This window comes from Sapajus apella, unplaced genomic scaffold (assembly GCF_009761245.1).
Source record: "Sapajus apella isolate SASKATOON/1434 unplaced genomic scaffold, GSC_monkey_1.0 scaffold17, whole genome shotgun sequence".
NCBI lineage: Eukaryota > Metazoa > Chordata > Mammalia > Primates > Cebidae > Sapajus > Sapajus apella.
This window is the reverse complement of record NW_022436957.1, coordinates 18,964,315-18,982,494: the sequence shown is the minus strand read 5'-3', so window position 1 is coordinate 18,982,494 and position 18,180 is coordinate 18,964,315. Positions and strand designations below refer to the sequence as shown.

The following is an 18,180-nucleotide window of genomic DNA, read 5'->3' as shown; positions in this document are numbered from 1 at the left end:
ACCAGGCCCCAATGGCTTCCATGGCCAAGAAGAAATGGTACACACAAGAACTGGCTAAGTCAGTCACCATAGAAATTTCTGTCCTCCAGAAAAGTGCCAGATTGTATGTAAATGGAAGTGCACTGAAGTCTTCCAAATCTCATACCCCTCAAAATAACCTTGGCTGTAGAAGAGGAAGAGCAGGCATAGTTTACTTATGGGGAAGCCAGGTGTCTTCATAGCAAATGCTATTGGAAGGCAGTGGACACTTACCAATAATTTGATGCCCCCTCACATATGGGAAGGGAAGGAAATCAGCTCAGTGGACAGAGATAAGTATTATACATTGGTTCTGTGGAGAAGCTAGTTAAGAGGAAAATCAAACACCATGATGTTTAGGTATTTGGGCTGTCACAGTAGGTTTGATAGAATAGCTGGAGGCCGTAAAACAGGGTTGAAATCGGAGAAACTCCTCTTGGAGCAAGAGCTATGGCAAAGCCATAAATAGCTAAGTAGCATGTTGAACTTATAATACATCAAGTTACTGCACTCCAAACAAAGGCCAACCCTTTTGTTCACAGATGCTCATGTGTTCTTTCTTGCCTGACAGGTTATAAACAATCAGGATAAAAAGGATGTGTCATGATGTTGCTTTGGGTTCAGGATCACATGGTTCTAATATTGAAAAATAAATAGTGCATAATTAGAAGGTGTCCTACAAGCCAACAGTCATAACCCAATGTAAAGCATCAGTATGGCCATCTGTTGACTTGCGGGATAGGTAAATAATGCCAGTTCTATATGGTTAGCAGTAGGGTCTAACCACAGTAGGCATCTTGACAGATGAAAAGCTTCAGCTCATATGCAACTGTAGAAGCTGTGAAGTCCATTATCAACTATTCTCTATTCTCTTTGCATTCCCTTTGTCCAAAAGCAATCTGTGCATTTCTCTGCCCAATGCTGTGCCTCAGAGAGGCTGACCTCTTTGAACTGTGCTACCCAGCCTCCCTTGCTCTGTGGCTTCTACCAAAGAGAGCCCCCGTAGGAAGTTGGAGGATGGGAGAAGAAAGTGGTTTGACCTGCCTCACTTGCTTATTTGAAATCTATGGAGAGTGTACTTCTAGGCTAGACCTTATACTTAGTGAAGTAGTTCATTTGTTAAGAGAGGTGAAGGCAGTATTGCACTGAATGCTTTTTCCTAATGGCATCCATGACACACTGTGATATTAGCACAGTAACACTCTTAAGTGAAATGTGTTTAGAAACCCTGTGGCTTTTCCTATCTACAATGGAACATATATACTATCTCTCAGGGTTTTAGTATTTGCCTGTGTATAGTTAACAAATGTCAAGACTGGTAGTGCATGGCTTACAGCTGAAACAATCTTAACATTTATTCATTAATACAACAAAGATTTATGAAGGTGTTTCTATGGGCAAGACAGTGCACTAGGCATGGTGGGAAAAACAGAGATGAATAAGACAAGTGCTGCCCTTGCAGAAACAATAATCCATTAATATAAAAGTGGGGGATTAGGAATGGGAAGAGGAAATAGTCCACAGACATTATGATACGGTGCTCATATATGTCCTGTGATTAGAATAAAATGATAAAATTCAGAAAGAAAGTATAAAGGATAATGGGATTTAAAAGGGGAGTGACATAACCACATAAGAGGAAGCAGGAAGAAAAGATAATTAGGAAGTTGTAGTTTATCTAGGCTTTAGAAGGGATTGGTGTGGGGGAGAGAATGTTCAAGATACTGTGAAATATGCAGAGGGGTAGTTAGTAAAACAGAGTACATTTAGGAAGGGCAAAGGGAGGCAGTGTGTCTGCTTTGAGCAAAAGAGAACTTTAATTGGGCCTTGAAATTCAAATCAAATCCAGAAATGTGCACAAACACACAGTTACCTCACGCACGATAAAATGCCTAGACAATGGCTGGGAGAAAATGGGCCAAGATGTTAACAGAAGTTATTTTTTATGTGTATGGATTTTGAATGTATTTTTTATATATATATATATATTATATATATATATGTTTCTGATCTGATTTGAACTTCAGCTTGATACAATTATTAAGTAGAATGGTATTAATAGGGGACATTTAGAGAGGAGTTTAAATTCAACTTTGATAAACTGTGTAACTTTTTTTTTTTTACTGTTAAAACGAGAGATGTATCATTGTTGACATTGTGTTCTGAAGAGAGAGGAGTTGCTTGTATTAGTCTGCTTGGACTTCCATAACAAAATACCAAAGGCTGACATTTATTTTCTTGTAGTTTTAAAGGTTGGAAGCCTGAGATCATGGTTGGGTTCTGGTGAGGGCTTTTTTCCTGGCTTGCAGACAGCCACCTTCTTGCTGTGTTCTTACATGGAAAGAGAGAATGAAAACTATCTCTGCTGTGTCTTCTTAAAAAGGCACTAATCCTCTTATGACGGTCCCATGCTCATAACTTCGTCTAAACCTAATTACTTCTCAAGGGCGTCATCTCCAAATACTTTTGGGGGAACAAAATTAAGTCCATAGCATTATCTAAGGTGGCATTGTACTAATCCCATATTGAGTTTCCTGTTGAACTGCTCATATGAGTTTCTAAAACATTGTATTCTAATGGCTTTTGGATGGCATTTTGGATACCTCTTGTGAACCTCCTTCCTTCTTTTAGCTCATTTTTGTCTTCAGCCATTGCTGTGGCAACCAGTTTTTGGCACATGTAACCTAATAGCACATGGCCCTGGCTGCCTGGAGCTTGCCACTTGGCACTTGGATGCATTGCTCAAGTGTGTACAACTAGGAAGTATGAGGGAAATAATCCCTAGGGAAGAGTTTAACAAGTAGGGGATGGGAGCCGGTGAGTAAATGCTCCTCTCTTCCATTTCCCAGGAAGACAATTCTGAAGTGTGTTCTAGATAGGTCCTCAGTGGATCCCAGTGGCATTAAGACTCAGTTGCCTGCTATGGTGACCAGCTTGATAATACACCCTTGTATCGGCTCTTTTCCATTCCGTAGTTTACTCTTCTACATCTCCCTTTTCTGCTGCCTGGGAGCATGTCCTCAAATGAACTACTTGTCTCAGAGTGCTTTCTGGGGGACTTAATTGGTCTGGGGTATGGCCTGAGCACTGAAGATTTACAATGTTTCCTAGGTGATTCTATGTGCAGACAAGTTTGGGAGCTGATCCAGATCAGGGATTGGCAAACTTTGCCTCGTGGGCCAAATCTGGCCAATTACCTGCCTGTTTTTGTACAGTCTGCAAACAAAGAATAGGTTTTACAATTTTAAGTGGTTAAAAACTTTTCTAAAGAAGAATACTATTTTGTGATAGTTCTCTATAATCAGTGGCCTTACAAGATTGTAGTTCCTGGGGAAAAAGGAAGCTATGTTGGCTGAATGATATGGTTGCCACATTTGATAGTGTATGAGAACATTGGGTCAGACATTTAATGTTTATTAGAGATTAGTTAAAAACAACCCACCCACATGTGCCTGCTCCACATACATGCTTTTCCTTAGCAAAAGCAAAGCCATAAATGAATATGATAAGAAAAATAGCTTTTGCAGAGCTTTTGCAAAGCAAAAGAAGGGAAAGGAATTTTCCAGCATGTTTCTTTTTAGGTAGTCTTATATGTGCATGTGTAGTTTTAGTTTCAGCACAGTCAGAGTGCATAATTCTTCATGACAAAAGCTTTAGCATGGATTGCTCTAGCTTTTCCCAATGGTTAGTGGAGGTGGGGAGAGGAGTAGATGGGTAGTCTTTAGAAAGCTAAATCTATGATAGTTTATACTCATTGTGTGAATGAATTACAAGAACAGTCACACAATGTGTTTGGCCTTGAGCTGTATAGGGAATGAAGTCACCAAGCTGAATGACAATGGCTAACAACAGTGTTATCATAATGAAATAAACTCAAGTCTACTCAATCAGTACTGTGAAGTGAATTACATGATTGTTTAAAAGCCAATGGAAACCACTGCACACTAGTAGACTGGTTCAGAGCCTCTTCTCCACGCCATGGCACCTTTCTTCTCTATATTACTGCTCATGAGAAATCTGGAAATAAAGATGTAATCCAGCTACAATCAATGATAATTATCTTTTGTTATTAATGCATACCTCTAGGTCTAATTGGATGTAATATGCGCTTCTTATGATATTCAGATGCAAACACTGAAATGCAAAGGGGCTTAAGGATTTGGTCATTGAAGCAATGTCAAAGGAAAGAGCGAACAAAGAAGTCTTCCCATTATACAACTAAGTACACAGCACTCCTTTTCTTGGATATTTTATTATTTTAACTCAAAAGTTTTCAGATTCCTTACAACTGAATACAGCACATTGAATTCAAATTGAGTGATTGGGGGGGCAAAAAAATGAGCACGTGACAGGACAGTTGTCTATGAATAAGTGACTGGCAATGGTTGATATAATAAAATTGGTAGTTTCAAGTATGGTGTTTAAAAATCTGATTAAATGTGGTCTCTAAATTTCATCTACAAATTATTACCTCAGAAAAGCCATGTTATCTGACTTTGATACCACAGCCTGCTTCAGAATGCTGCCTTAATTTTAGAGAAGGGTTTTTGGCTATATATATAAGCAAGCTTTAAAGTTTAATTTTCTTTTCCTTTTCTAAAAAGGATGAATGTGTAAAAGTGGTTAAAAAATGAAAAATACTCCATTGAGATATGAAATGGTTGCCCCAGTTCACTTGTAACATTCTGAAAGATAGGGAGAAGTGGCTGCAATAAGGAAATAGTCCTGTCCTTGTTAAAAGAGACTCCAGGACTCCAAGGTTTAGCTCTGGAAAGTGAATCTCTTTGGCGGGTTGTAGTGAGGGAGAGAGAGGGGATGGCTAACTTAGTGGTCTGATATGTTCACCTGAATTTCCTTGGGTTCACCCTTCCTCTTGGGTTCTTTGGCTTGGCTTCCTGTTCTCTTGATCACATTAATGCTAGGTATGTATGATGCTTCCTTCTTAAACTTTTTGGCCCAAGCAGCAATTGGTTGGAATTTACTAATAAACTGTTTTACTAGAGAACACAGGGACAGACTACAAGATCCAAGGAATGTTAGGTGTCTGGCTTACAGAGCTCTTCTGTGGCCACAGTCAACCTTGTTTCATAGGCTTTCAGATCCCATCCTATCCCACATTGGGCCCAGGGACCTAACCTCTTTTCTCCCTTAATCCCTTGGCCCCTTGTTCTTCTAGCTCTGTAGCACATTCCTCCCTTTGCTGAGGCCGAGCCCAGATACTATCATGGGTGGTTTGGTACTTAACTCAGATCCTCCCTTCAGAGTTGAGGCCCTCATTCCCCAGCTAGTGGGGCTATTGCTTGCTGATACTTCTCATCTTACATCCTCTCCAGTCCGTAGCTGTTGGCTGAGGCACTGCCACACCCAAGGTTATGTCCTTTCCCAAGGGGTAGCTTTCGCCCATTGTTTAAAGTAGATGTAGAGATACAAAGCTTCTCTTTCCTTGACTCTGGGTAATTCAGAAGGGCTACTGCAGCTTCAGTGTGCCCCCACAGGATTGGCGGAGGCCTCTGTTGTGACTACATCATGGCTCAACTTCTCCCTCTGCCCAAGCTGGCGTTCTTCACCTCCCCTGACTAGTGGTGTTCCTGAGAGCACTGTCCAATGAAAGTACTGTGCAAATTTCTGTCTCGAAGCCTGTTTCTAGGGAAACCTGACCTAAGACATAGACACACATGTATTTTCTTTAAATTGTGGCTAGTATTTACCCTTCAGCTAGGAACCAGTTCAAAATTTCCTTATTTGATAGATTGCACAACTGAGATTTAGAGAGATTGCTAAGGTCACGGAGCTATTAAACAGCAGCACCAGGTGTCTCGAACAAAATCCCATGTTCTTATCTACCCTGACATATTGCTTACATACTTTTATCAAAAACTTGTGGTTTTTTTCAAGTGTACAGAAAATAATTAAGTAGACACACATACCAGCCAGATTTGACAGATGTTACTTTGCCATCCTTGTCTCAAATTTTTTTTTAAGGAATAAAATATTGCAGATATAGCAAAAGCCTTCTCCCTAATCCTTTCCCTTCCATTCTTTCTGGATTTTTTTTAGAAAGGACCTATGAGTCAAATAATAAATATGTATGTATGAATAAATTAAAGTGATATTCTGACTGATGAAGACTTTTTGCTGAGTTGGCTTACTTGCTAGAATCAAAAAATGTAGCCATATTTTAAACTTAAATAAATGTATCTCTCTTAATAAATTTTGTATGTTCAGCATAACTCAAGAATGTTTTGCCAGATACCTCTTCTTATTCTGAAGTTTCACAACTACATTTAATTTCAGGGAAGAAGTCAGCTCCCATATGTTTCTAATTAATAGATACTTTACTACTCCTCAGAATGTTGTTTTGTATAGGCAATTGACATCTGAATAAGCTTTTTCAGCTTTTATCCGTAGGTTGAAGAGGCAGAACTTGTCAGCAAGAAATAAAATTGAACTAAATACTTTATTTGGATGATAAACATAAATATTACAAAGATCCAGCTCATTCTGAACTTAGCAAAACATGGTCTTGTACTGCTTGCTCACACATGTATTCTTGCTTTTCTCTTCATTTTTTTTCTCCCTCACCATTTTTTCTTCCTCTATTAAGAATTTGAATGTGGGGTGCAGCTTAGGGTGTTAGTGGCTTTAGCTAAGGTAGCCTGATGTTGCCTTTGACTGCAATGATACGATTAGCACCAAAGACATCAAGAATTCCAGGATGAAATTTCATTCGTGGGGAGAAAGGCAGATAAGATTTGATAGTATCAAGCACAAAATAAGTTAGCATTTGTGTCCGCATCCCATATGACCATGTCAGAAACTGACAGAGAGTCAAGGGGCTATACAAACTAGACTGTGTTGGGATGGGATTGGCAGGAATGGTGTCCTGGAATAACGTCTGTCCACCATCCCTGAAGCACTGATGCTATCCATCTTACCAAGGACCCTGACTATTGAGCCAAAGACAGCAATAGAATTCTGGAGAGTCCTGTGGAGGGGGCTGCCACAAATTAGGGAGTAGAAGAAATCCTTTCGTGATGTAGAATTTCAAATCATTACCTGCTAACACATCCCAAGCATCAGTAACACTACCCAAACCAGTCATTAAAGATTTGAATTTGGTGTGGCGCGGTGGTTCATGCCTGTAATACCAGCACTTTGGGAGGCCGAAGTGGACGGATCACGAGGTCAAGAGATCAAGACCATCCTGGCCAACATGGCGAAATCCCATCTCTATTGAAAATACAAAAATAATCTGGGCATGGTGGTACGCCTGTAGTCCCAGCTACTGAGGAAGCTGAGGCAGGAGAATCGCTTGAACCCAGGCGGTGGAGGTTGCAGTAAGCCGAGATGGTGCCATTGCACTCCACCCTGGTGACAGAACAAGACTCTTGTCTCAAAAAAAAAAAAAAAGATTTGAATTTTAATATGTGATTTAACAGCAGCCAGGACATGTGACTCAAGAGACAATATTTGCATGAGGTGTTGGTGTGACTGGGGTTTGGTGGTGATGGTTGTGCTGGGAACTAGTAGCCCTAGATTCAATCCTTTATTTAACAAATACTTGTGACATTTACTGTGGGCCAGGCAATTACTGGTCCCTGATCACATGGAGCTTAAAGTGATGAAGCAATTACAAGACAGCGAGGTGAGGACAGGCTTCCATGGGAACCCATGGGAAAAGGTACTTAATGTAACCCTGGGGATTAAGGGAAGTTTTCCCATAGGAGACACTTTGTAGGTGGAGTCTCAAAGGATGAGGAGTGATCTAGGAAAAGACACTACAAATACAGGTGAGAAAGGTTATTCTAAGGAGATAGCAAAGCAAGGGTAAAGGCCTGGAGGTGAGAGAGAACATGGCCTATTTGGAAGATTTCAAGCAGGGCAGTTTCCTTTTGTACTCAGATAGTTGAGACTTTTTTAAAAAATAAAATATAAATAAAGTAGCAGAGAGGGGATAAGATAAACACCAGATTTTCTTTTTAAAAATTTTGAGTTCCAGGGTACATGTGCAGGATGTACAGGTTTGTTACATAGGTAAATGTGTGCCATGGTGGTTTGCTGCACATAGCAACCCATCACCTAGGTATTAAGCCAAGCATGCATTAGCTATTTTACCTGATGCTCTCCCCACAATCCTCCCCAGCACACCCCAGTGTGTGTTGTTCCCCTCCCTGTGTCCATGTGTTCTCATCGTTCAGCTTCCACTGTGAGTGAGAACATATGGTGTTTGGTTTTCAGTTCCTGCATTAGTTTGCTGAGGATAATGGCTTCCAGCTCCATCCATGTCCCTGAAAAGGACATGATCTCATGCCTTTTAATAGCTGCATAGTATTCCATGTTATATATATACCACATTTTCTTTATCCAGTCTATCATTGATGGACATTTAGGTTGATTCCATGTCTTTCCTAGTGTGAATAGTGCTACAATAAACACACATGTGCATGTATCTTTATAATAGAAATGATTTATATTCCTTTGGGTATATACTGAGTTATAGGATTGCTGGGTCATATGGTATTTATGCCTCCAGGTCTTTGAGGAATCACCACATTGTCTTCCACAATAGTTGAACTAATTTACACTCCCACCAATCATCACCATATAAAGAAATTCCTATCTCTCTGCAGCCTCACCAGCATCTGTTGTTTCTTCGCTTTTTTTTTTTTTTTAATTGTACTTTAGGTTCTGGGGTCCATGTGCAGATCATGCAGGATTGTTGCATAGGTACATACATGGAAAGGTGGTGTGCTGCCTCCATCACCCCATGACCTATACCTGGCATTTCTCTCCACATTATCCCTTCCCATCCTCCCCCACACTGTCCCGCCCCTAACCCCCCACAATGGACCCCAGTGTATGATGCTCCCTTCTCTGTGTCCACGTGTTCTCATTGTTCAACACCTGCCTATGAGTGAGAACATGCAGTGTTTGATTTTCTGTTCTTATGTCGGTTTGCTGAGAATGATGGTTTCCAGGTTCATCTGTGTCCCTACGAAGGACTTGAACTCATCATTTTTTATGGCTGCATAGTATTCCATGGTGTATATGTGCCACATTTTCCTTGTCCAGTCTGCCATCGATGGGCATTTGGGTTGGTTCCAGGTCTTTGCTATTGTAAACAGTGCTGCTATGAACATACCTGTGCATGTGTCTTTACAATAGAATGATGATTTATAATCGTGTGGGTAGGTTCCAGGTCTTTGCTATTGTAAACAGTGCCATTATGAACATACATGTGCATGTGTCTTTATAATAGAATGATGATTTATAATCCTTTGGGTATATAATCCCAGTAATGGGATTGCTGGGTCAAATGGAATTTCTATTTCTAGATCCTTGAGGAATCGCCACACTGTCTTTCACAATGGTTGAACTGATTTATATTCCCACCAACAGTGTAAAAGTGTTCCTATTTCTCCACATCCTCTCCAGCATCTGTTGTCTCCAGATTTTTTAATCATTGTCATTCTAATTGGCGTGAGATGGTATCTCAATGTGGTTTTGATTTGCATTTCTCTAATTACCAGTGATGATGAGCATTTTTTCCTATGTTTGTTGGCCTCATATATGCCTTCTTTTGAAAACTGTCTGTTCATGTCCTTTGTCCACTTTTGAATGGGTTTGCTTGTCTTTTTTCTTGTAAATCTGTTTTAGTTCTTTGTAGATTCTACCCCCTTTGTCAGATGGGTAGATTGCAGAAATTTTTTCCCATTCTGTTGATTGCCAGTTCACACTAATGATGGTTTCTTTTGCTGTGCAGAAGCTCTGGAGTTTAATTAGGTCTCATTTGTCTGTTTTGGCTTTTGTTGCCAATGCTTTTCGTGTTTTAGTCATGAAGTCCTTGCCTATGCCTATGTCCTGAATGGTTTTGCCTAGGTTTTCTTCTAGGGTTTTTATGGTGTTAGGTCTTATGTTTAAGTCCTTAATCCATCTGGAGTTAATTTTAGTGTAAGGTGTCAGGAAGCAGTCCAGTTTCTGCTTTCTGCACATTGCTAGCCAGTTTTCCCAACACCATTTATTAAACAGGGGATCCTTCCTCCATTGCTTGTTTTTGTCAAGTTTATAAAAGATCAGATGGTTGCAGACATGTGGTGTTGCTTCTGAGGTCTCTGTTCTGTTCCATTGGTCTATCTCTGTTTTGGTACCAGTACCATGCTGTTTTGATTATTGTAGCCTTGTAATATAGTTTGAAGTCTGGCAGTGTGATGCCTCCAGCTTTGTTCTTTTTGCTTAGGATTGTCTTGGCTATGTGGGCTCTGTTTTGGTTCCATATGAAGTTTAAAGCTTTTTTTCCAGTTCTGTGAAGACAGTCATTGGTAGTTTGATGGGGATAGCGTTGAATCTATAAATTACTTTGGGCAGTATGGCCATTTTCACAATATTGATTCTTCCTAACCATGAGCATGGAATGTTTTTCCATCTGTATGTGTATTCTCTTATTTCCTTGAGCAGTGGTTTGTAGTTCTTCTTGAAGAGGTCCTTTACTTCCTTTGTTAGTTGTATTCCTAGGTATTTTATTCTCCTTGGGGTAGTTGTTTGGTCCCCCATCTCTTGACTTTTAAATAATCACCGTTATGACTGGCATGAGATACTCCAGGAGTTTTGAGAAGAAAATTTAATTTAGATTTATCAGTAATTTATAAAGCCACAAACAAAATTCCTTGCTACAATTATGCATACACTATGAAAGCTCCCCTCCCAATAATAACAAGCATATCCCACAGCATGCCTCCTGGCTATTCCAGGCTGAGTATCCCTTATTTGAAATGCTTGGGATCAGAAGTGTTTCAGATTTTGATTTTTTTTTCAGATATCCAAATGTTTGCATTACTCTTACCAGTTGAGCATCCCAAAATCTAAAATTTGAAATGCTGCAATGAGTTCAACCTGTATTTTCCTGGTAGAACACTTCCTGTTTCTTAATACCTGTCTTCACAGAACACATGTATTTCTCAAGTCACTATTTTTTCAGCCTGTGTGCTCTATGAACACACATACAAACATACATTTCTATCTATGAGAACATACATTTCTATCTATGAGAACATACATTTCTATCTATGAGATAGAAAACTTACTATCTCACCCCCAAATCCTAGACAGCATTACTTAAAAAAAGGAGGTGCAGGAAAAATCTTGATATACATTCCAAATTCATCTGGCATGGTGGCGAGCCTCAGGTATACTTGTATTTATTTATTTTTTTTGAAACAGAGACTTGCTCTGTTGCCCAGGCTGGAGTACAGTGGTACTATCACAGCTCACTGCAACCTCGAACTCCTGGGCTCAAGCAATCCTTCCATTTCAGACTCCTGAATAGCTAGGACTACAGGCACGTGCACCACCGCACCTAGCAATTTTTTCTTTTTTCTTTTTTTTGGTCTTTTTTATAGACACAGGGTCTCACTATGTTACGATCTCACTATGTTGCTCAGGCTGATCTTGAACTCCTGGCCTCAAGTGATCATCATTCTTCGGCCTCCCAAGGTGCTGAGATTATAGGCATGAGCCACCCTGTGCCTGACTTGGAATCATTTAATAGTGATGTCTGGGATCCCATGCAGAAATTCAGAGCCAATTGGTTTGGGGTTTGGCCTGGGTATAGGAAGTGTTAAGAGTTGACCAGGTTATCCTAATGTGCAGCCAATGTTGAGTACCAGAATATTGGTAGAATGTCAGATACATGTGTAGAAGTTTGGTTATATGCACCAGAGTGTCAAGAAAAGAGATGTGCTTGCTTTATGTTATCTATGCTGAGAGGGATGTCAGTGTTAATGCAAACAAAGAAGCTCTGTTTTAACAAGTATATGAATGGATGATCATAAAGCAAGGATCTGAACATTGTGCATCCTGTCATCTCTCTCTCTGTGTGTATGCATTTTACTGTGTTTCAAGTATGTTTTAAGAAATTGGTTGGGCCGGGCACAGTGGCTCATGCCTGTAATCTCAGCACTTTGGGAGGCCGAGGTGGGCAGATCACCTGAGGTCAGGAGTTTGAGACCAGCCTGACCAACATGGAGAAACCTCATCTCTACTAAAAATACAAAATTAGCCGGGTGTGGTAGCACATGCCTGTAATCCCAGCTACTTGGGAGGCTGAGACAGGAGAATCGCTTGAACCTGGGAGGCAGAGGTTGCAATGAACTGAGATCGTGCCATTGCACCCCAGCCTGGGCGACAAGAGTGAAATTTCATCCCTCCCCCCCAAAAAAAAGAAAAAAAAAAAGAACGAAATTGGTTGGAGGGTTTCGGTTGTTACATATTTCTCATTAGAAATAGTAAGAAAGCCCTAGATGGATAATAGGAAACTCAGGAATGAATTGCTGATGTTAAGCAGTAGATGCCTATATTCATTTAAGGTCAGAAATATTCCATTTGATTTTTTGGCCTGTTCTATCATGTCAGTGGAGGTAGTTGAGGTGCATAGGGTACGCCTGAACTGCAGAAAAGTGGAGGTGGGACTTGAGAAGGGTGTAGGTGCTCAGTGGAGAGCAAGGTTGCATACTATGCTCAGCCTATGCTGTGAACATGTCAAGTATTGGTTGCAGCAGGCCTTACCCACTTGTAAAATGAAGAAAGTGACCTAGAGCAGGTCTGGTTTTCAAAGTTTAAAGGACTCCTTGGGTCCATTTTGTGTGAGGTGTTGGGATGAGTATGGTTCTGTCTGCTCTCTCCCTCCTTCTTATTTGTAAGGTGATCCTAAGACACACCTTGAGGAAATGAAGTGATATGAAGAAGGGAGGTAGCCAATAAAAAGTACACTAACCATCAAGTTACTGCTATGGGAAACGTGGGATGAATTGAATTGTTCTGGGAAGCTTTGAGAGACTCTGTGAACCATACATCAGAATTGTCCTATTGAGAGGTGAGGAAGCTAGGGTATTTGCCCTCCATCCCCCACCCCACAATGATTGAGGGTGGCTTCTGGAGCATGGGTCACCTAGCACTCTCAGCCTACCCCAGGCATGAACCAAGCATGCTGCTGAGGCTGGAATATGCTACCTGTCAGAGATTTGCAGGAAGCCACTGCATGTCAGAGAACAGGAATCCCCAGAATCCTATTGCTGTCTTTGGCTCAATAGTCAGGGTCCTTGGTAAGATGCATAGCATCAGTACTTCAGGGGTGGTGGACAGATGTTATTCCGGGACATCATTCCTGCCGATCCTATCCCATCACACTCTAGTTTATATGGCCTCTTGCCTCTCTGTCAGTTTCTGTTTGAGGGACTTCCAGGGAGCCTGAAGGGATTTGGGTGGGTATCATCAACATTTGCTCTGTTCTGCTTCTTACTTCACCAAAGAGATCTTCTTTACTTAATTTATAATTTGATCTCCTATGTACATTTCTTTTTAAGCGAGTGTCCCAGGGCTTTAAAAATTTTTGAAAAACCACTCCCTCCCAAGGAGTTTTGAATCTGGCAAACTCTGACAGGTTAAATTTGTTTTCTTAGGCCACCATTAGATGAAAACGTAACTATTTTTTTCTAAAAGAAATTATTGTAGTTGGCTTTATTTTAGTATGTTTGAAAATAGTAACAATAATCATGGTTAATTTCCAAGTGTTAAATGCTTAGTATAATGCCCAGATTTTTTTTTCTGTCCCAGATTTTAAGTCAATAAATATAGTTACTCAGACTAATAGTTCAGGGTCTGAGTTCTTTATTATACTATAGATGACCATGACATAAGTGATTATGGTCAAATTATTGAAACAATGAATTATAAAACTACATGGAAATGATTAACTGAGATGCACTATTAGGTTTTGAGTTCATGAAGCATGAGGATAGACAGCTAGAAATCTGGTCCAGAAAAGTTTCAAATAGTTTGTGCTTATAGATAAAGCTGAGAAGATTCATGGTATTTACATTGCTGAAGTGTTTTTCCAATTCCTTTTATCCTCTGCCATTTTTTTTCTTACCTCATTAAAAATTTAGCAAAGGTTTTACAATTGACAGTAAATAATGGGCTTCAGTCAGATCATGATCTTCACTGAGAAGAGAAAGAGAAAGAAATGCAGTGAAATTTTAATAGCTATATTTCTTACCTTTTCCATCTAATGCTTTCTAATTTACTTTCCAGCATCTTGTTGGGATCTGACTTCTAGAATCTGAAACAGAATAGCAAAGGTGGAAAATGTTTGAAATGACTATCTCTGGTCAGAAAAGCTAGCACAAGCTGGGTGTAGTGGCTTATGCTTTTAATCCCAGCACTTTGGGAGGCTGAGGCAGGCAGATTGCCTGAGGTCGGGAGTTCAAGACCAGCCTGGCTAGCATGGTGAAACTCTGTCTCTACAAAAAACACAAAAATTGGCCAGGCATGGTGGCAGACACCTTTAATCCCAGCTACTTGGGAAGCTGAGGCAGGAGAATCGCTTGAACCCAGGAGGCAGAGGTTGCAGTGAGCCGAGATTGTGCCATTTTAGTCCAGCCTGGGCAACAGAGCAAGACTCCGTCTCAAAAACAAAAAAGACCTAGCACCAAGTATACTACCAATTTCGCATGAACAGTTACCATCACATGGCTCAAAACCAGAACATATTCCTCAAGAGGGCCTACAAATGTGCAGTGTATTCATTTCAAGCCCAAATTGCCAAATTGCCTTCTCTTCTGCCATTGTTCTCCAACATAAAGACCAAAAATAATAAAAGAGACAAATTAGAAGATTGAATTTTTTTTTCTGATACAAGGGAAAAATATTTCATCACTATTGGCCAAAATTTTATAACTGTTTTTTAAAAATATGATGCATAAAGATATTGAATCAAATACTTACAGACAGAGATGCCCTGAAAACAATAAATTAGGATTGTTTGGGTAATTTTCTTTTTGCCAGTAGTTTGTATGAATCATTAACCAGATGCTTGCAAAGCTTTCAGTTTTGTTAAAAAAAAAAAAAAAGATGATTAGATGAACGGATTCACTGCCTCTTAATCTGGGTTGTCTTTAAGGAGAAAATAACTATGTTAGTCCTGTATCTAGAGCTACATGATTGGTGTATTTATTAATATTTAGCAGATTAATGAAGTTTTATTTAAAGCATCATTATCATGATTTACTTTGAAATCTGTGGCTTCCTTTTATAGATTAGTAAGTGAAGGTGATTCTTACTGAGATCCTGCTGGCCTTTCCTTGCAGGTTAGCCTTGGTGTCCACGTATTTATTTAGCAATGAAATTGTCACGGTCCTGGAATGCCAACACAAGAACAAACTGAGGGACAATACTTCTCTGGCTTCCCTTGGTTAGGATTTCTCTCATGGGTCCCTTATACAACCACTTTCTGTTGGGGCAATTTAAATGTGAAAAGCAGTCTTAAAAATAATTGCTGAAAGAAAACAAGGATGAAAGAAGAATGTGATGAAACCAAATATTCAAGATGTCTGCAAATCTACTACTCATGTAGCAGTAAACATGGTTTGTTTTGAGTTGTGATTGCTTTAAACGGCCAGCTGGAGTCTTGCGCAAGTGCATTTGCAGGACTGGAGTTTCAGGGGAGAGGTCCTGGGGGATGAGGTGACATTGAATGTTACTAGTCTGAGAGCCATCAGCAGAGCGGTTTAGGGCACTGGACTTGGATTAGGTTGAGGCAGATCCACCTGAGCTCTCTGCCATATGGTTACTGCAGAGTTACAGAGTTAACCTCTTGATCAGGTTTCATCAGCAGAACTTGCCTTCCACGGCCACTTGTGTTTTTTTTCAGCACTCAGTAAAGCTGGTCAGTTTTTGCCAGGCCTTTGATATCTGTATGGCTATGCTAGTGGGGAACAGAGCACTGGATACAACTAGGCTGTTCTCATAATCACAAGGGCCTGTATCTGTTCCTCCTGGATGGAAAATAGCTGTGGGATGAATGCAGTGGCTGAAAACTAAGATGGCTGCTGACAGATAGCATTTCTGGATAAAATATAAGATGTCCAGTTAAGGCCGGGCGCGGTGATAACAATCAATACTTTCTTAGCATAGGTATGTCTCATCACCACTAGAATAAGGGAAAGCTAAAGAGAAATTTCAGAATATCCTTAGAGCTATCCCTAGACAGCCACCTAAACATACAATAGCTGAGCAGTTTCCCTCCACAGGTTAGGTATTTTCTGATTCTCAATTGGCCCTTAAAAGGGCTTAAAAGCTCTGCAAGGAATAATACAACTTTGGGCTCCATTATTAGACAAATGTAAGCCCCTAAAGTATTTCTTTTCAAATATAGCAGTATTTGCCAAGAATCCAAAAGGAAAAAAAGTTTCTGTATAAAGTTTTTCTAAATAGTATCATCCTAAAACTCTGAAACAAAATCTTCCCTGTGGCCTATGGGAGGAGAAGTGAGATGAAAACCATTGAGAGTTGAGTTATTGTTAAAATAATCAACCAAAGAGTGCTTGCTTTAAGGTAGTGCCCCAAAGATTGATTTGAAATAGAATTTCAAATATAATATTGAGTGATAATCACATATAATCTTAAGGAAATGAAAATATACCTTCAATATTGATTTGGGAAAAGCTTAATTTCCTACTAAATTCTTCAGTCTCTCGATTGCTGAAAATCTTATACTCGATAAAATAGGCAGTAAATGTAAAGTTTTTTTAAACTTTTCATTTAAAAATACTTTTACATTTATAGAAGGGTTGCAAAGGGAGTACAGTGGGCTCCCATATATCATTCACTCAGCCTGTGAAATTGTTTTTACCCTTCAGTTATTACTGTTTCTAGAATTATCCTGGGTGCCAATCATAGTGAATTAGGCACACCCATGCCAAAGAGACTTTTTTTAGCATGAAACTTTCAAGAATGCCAACAGACATTTCCAACAAGCAGTGAGATTTAAACCTTTACATTTTTTTTTCTTTAAAACAAACCAAGTTAAGAGCTGGAAAAAAAAAATCAACTGTGTTTACTATTGAACCAGACAAAAAACCAAGTGGTGCCCTTTGCCAATAATGAACAAGGAAAAACATTCATTCAGTGTGTTGACAATCTAGAATGAACCATTAAGCACTGAAAATCTGATTCTCTGCTTAATACACTTAAATGAATTTAATGAGTAACTTTTTTAAACAAAGCATATTGGTAATTATCAACTGATAGCTTTTCAAAACAACTGATACATTTGTTGAGCTGCCTTTTAATTTTTACCCCATCCTGTGGGTAACCATAAAGTTTTGATCATAATCACCAACAGTGTCTCTCTATCTTCAGTCCCTGCCCCATGCAAATGGGAATCTAGCTCTCAGAATCAGCCCAGATAATTCTGAAAGAGTACAAAATGTGTCCCTTGTGTGTACCAGGTGCACACAAAGGTACAAACCGATTGACTTTTCTGTTCCATTGTCTGCCATTTTCTTCTTCCTCTCTTGTGTACAATGTTGCTGAAAATATCACAAGTTATTGCTGATGAGGCTTACTGAAGGCTCTGTAGATTTTGGTGCCCACAAGGTGGTCACCCTTCCCTGGTTATGGCTGGTGTCTTCCACAAGATTGCCCATGATAATTGTGAAGGTGCTGTTATCTGTATTAAGGACATTAGCCCCTTTTGCTGCTGAGACTAATGTCATCAAAGCAGCTGACAGCCTACCCTACAGTTTCTTTAGTATTCCTTCTTTTTTTTTTTTTTTTTGAGATGGAGTGTCACTCTGTCACCCACACTGGAGTGCAATAGCGCAATCGCAGCTCACTGTAACCTCCGCCGCCCGGGTTCAAGCAATTCTCCTGCCTCAGCCTCCTGAGTAGCGGTGACTACAGGAATATGCCACCACGCCCAGCTATTTTTGTATTTTTAGTAGACACAGGGTTTCACCATGTTGGCCATGCTGGTCTCAATTTCTTGACCTCACGATCCACCTGCCTTGGCCTCCCAATGTGCTGGAATTACAGGCGTGAGCCACCGTGCCCGGCTAGTATTCCCTCTTTTGATAAATCAAATTTACTCCAACATGGTGTATGAGTATAGGGGAGCAGGACCATGGGGATAATCTGAGTTGAAAACAGTACTCATATCCCTCTACCTATTGTTTTGAACTCCTAAGTTCCACTTAAAACATACCCCTGGTTGTTTTTTCCTTTAAAATTTTCCTGTGTACTCAAACTCAACTTGGAACTTGGCTATAGTTCCAAAGAAGCAATTTAGTTGTCTCATCATTTCTTGTAGTTTCTCTGAAAAAAAAAATC

At 39.9% G+C, this 18,180-nt stretch overlaps 1 long non-coding RNA gene across 1 annotated transcript in view; it reads left to right on the top strand.

Moving 5' to 3' along the window:
- LOC116556766 overlaps positions 1-18,180 on the top strand; it is a 363,628-nt gene that overhangs the window by 111,752 nt on the left and 233,696 nt on the right. The window lies entirely within an intron of this gene.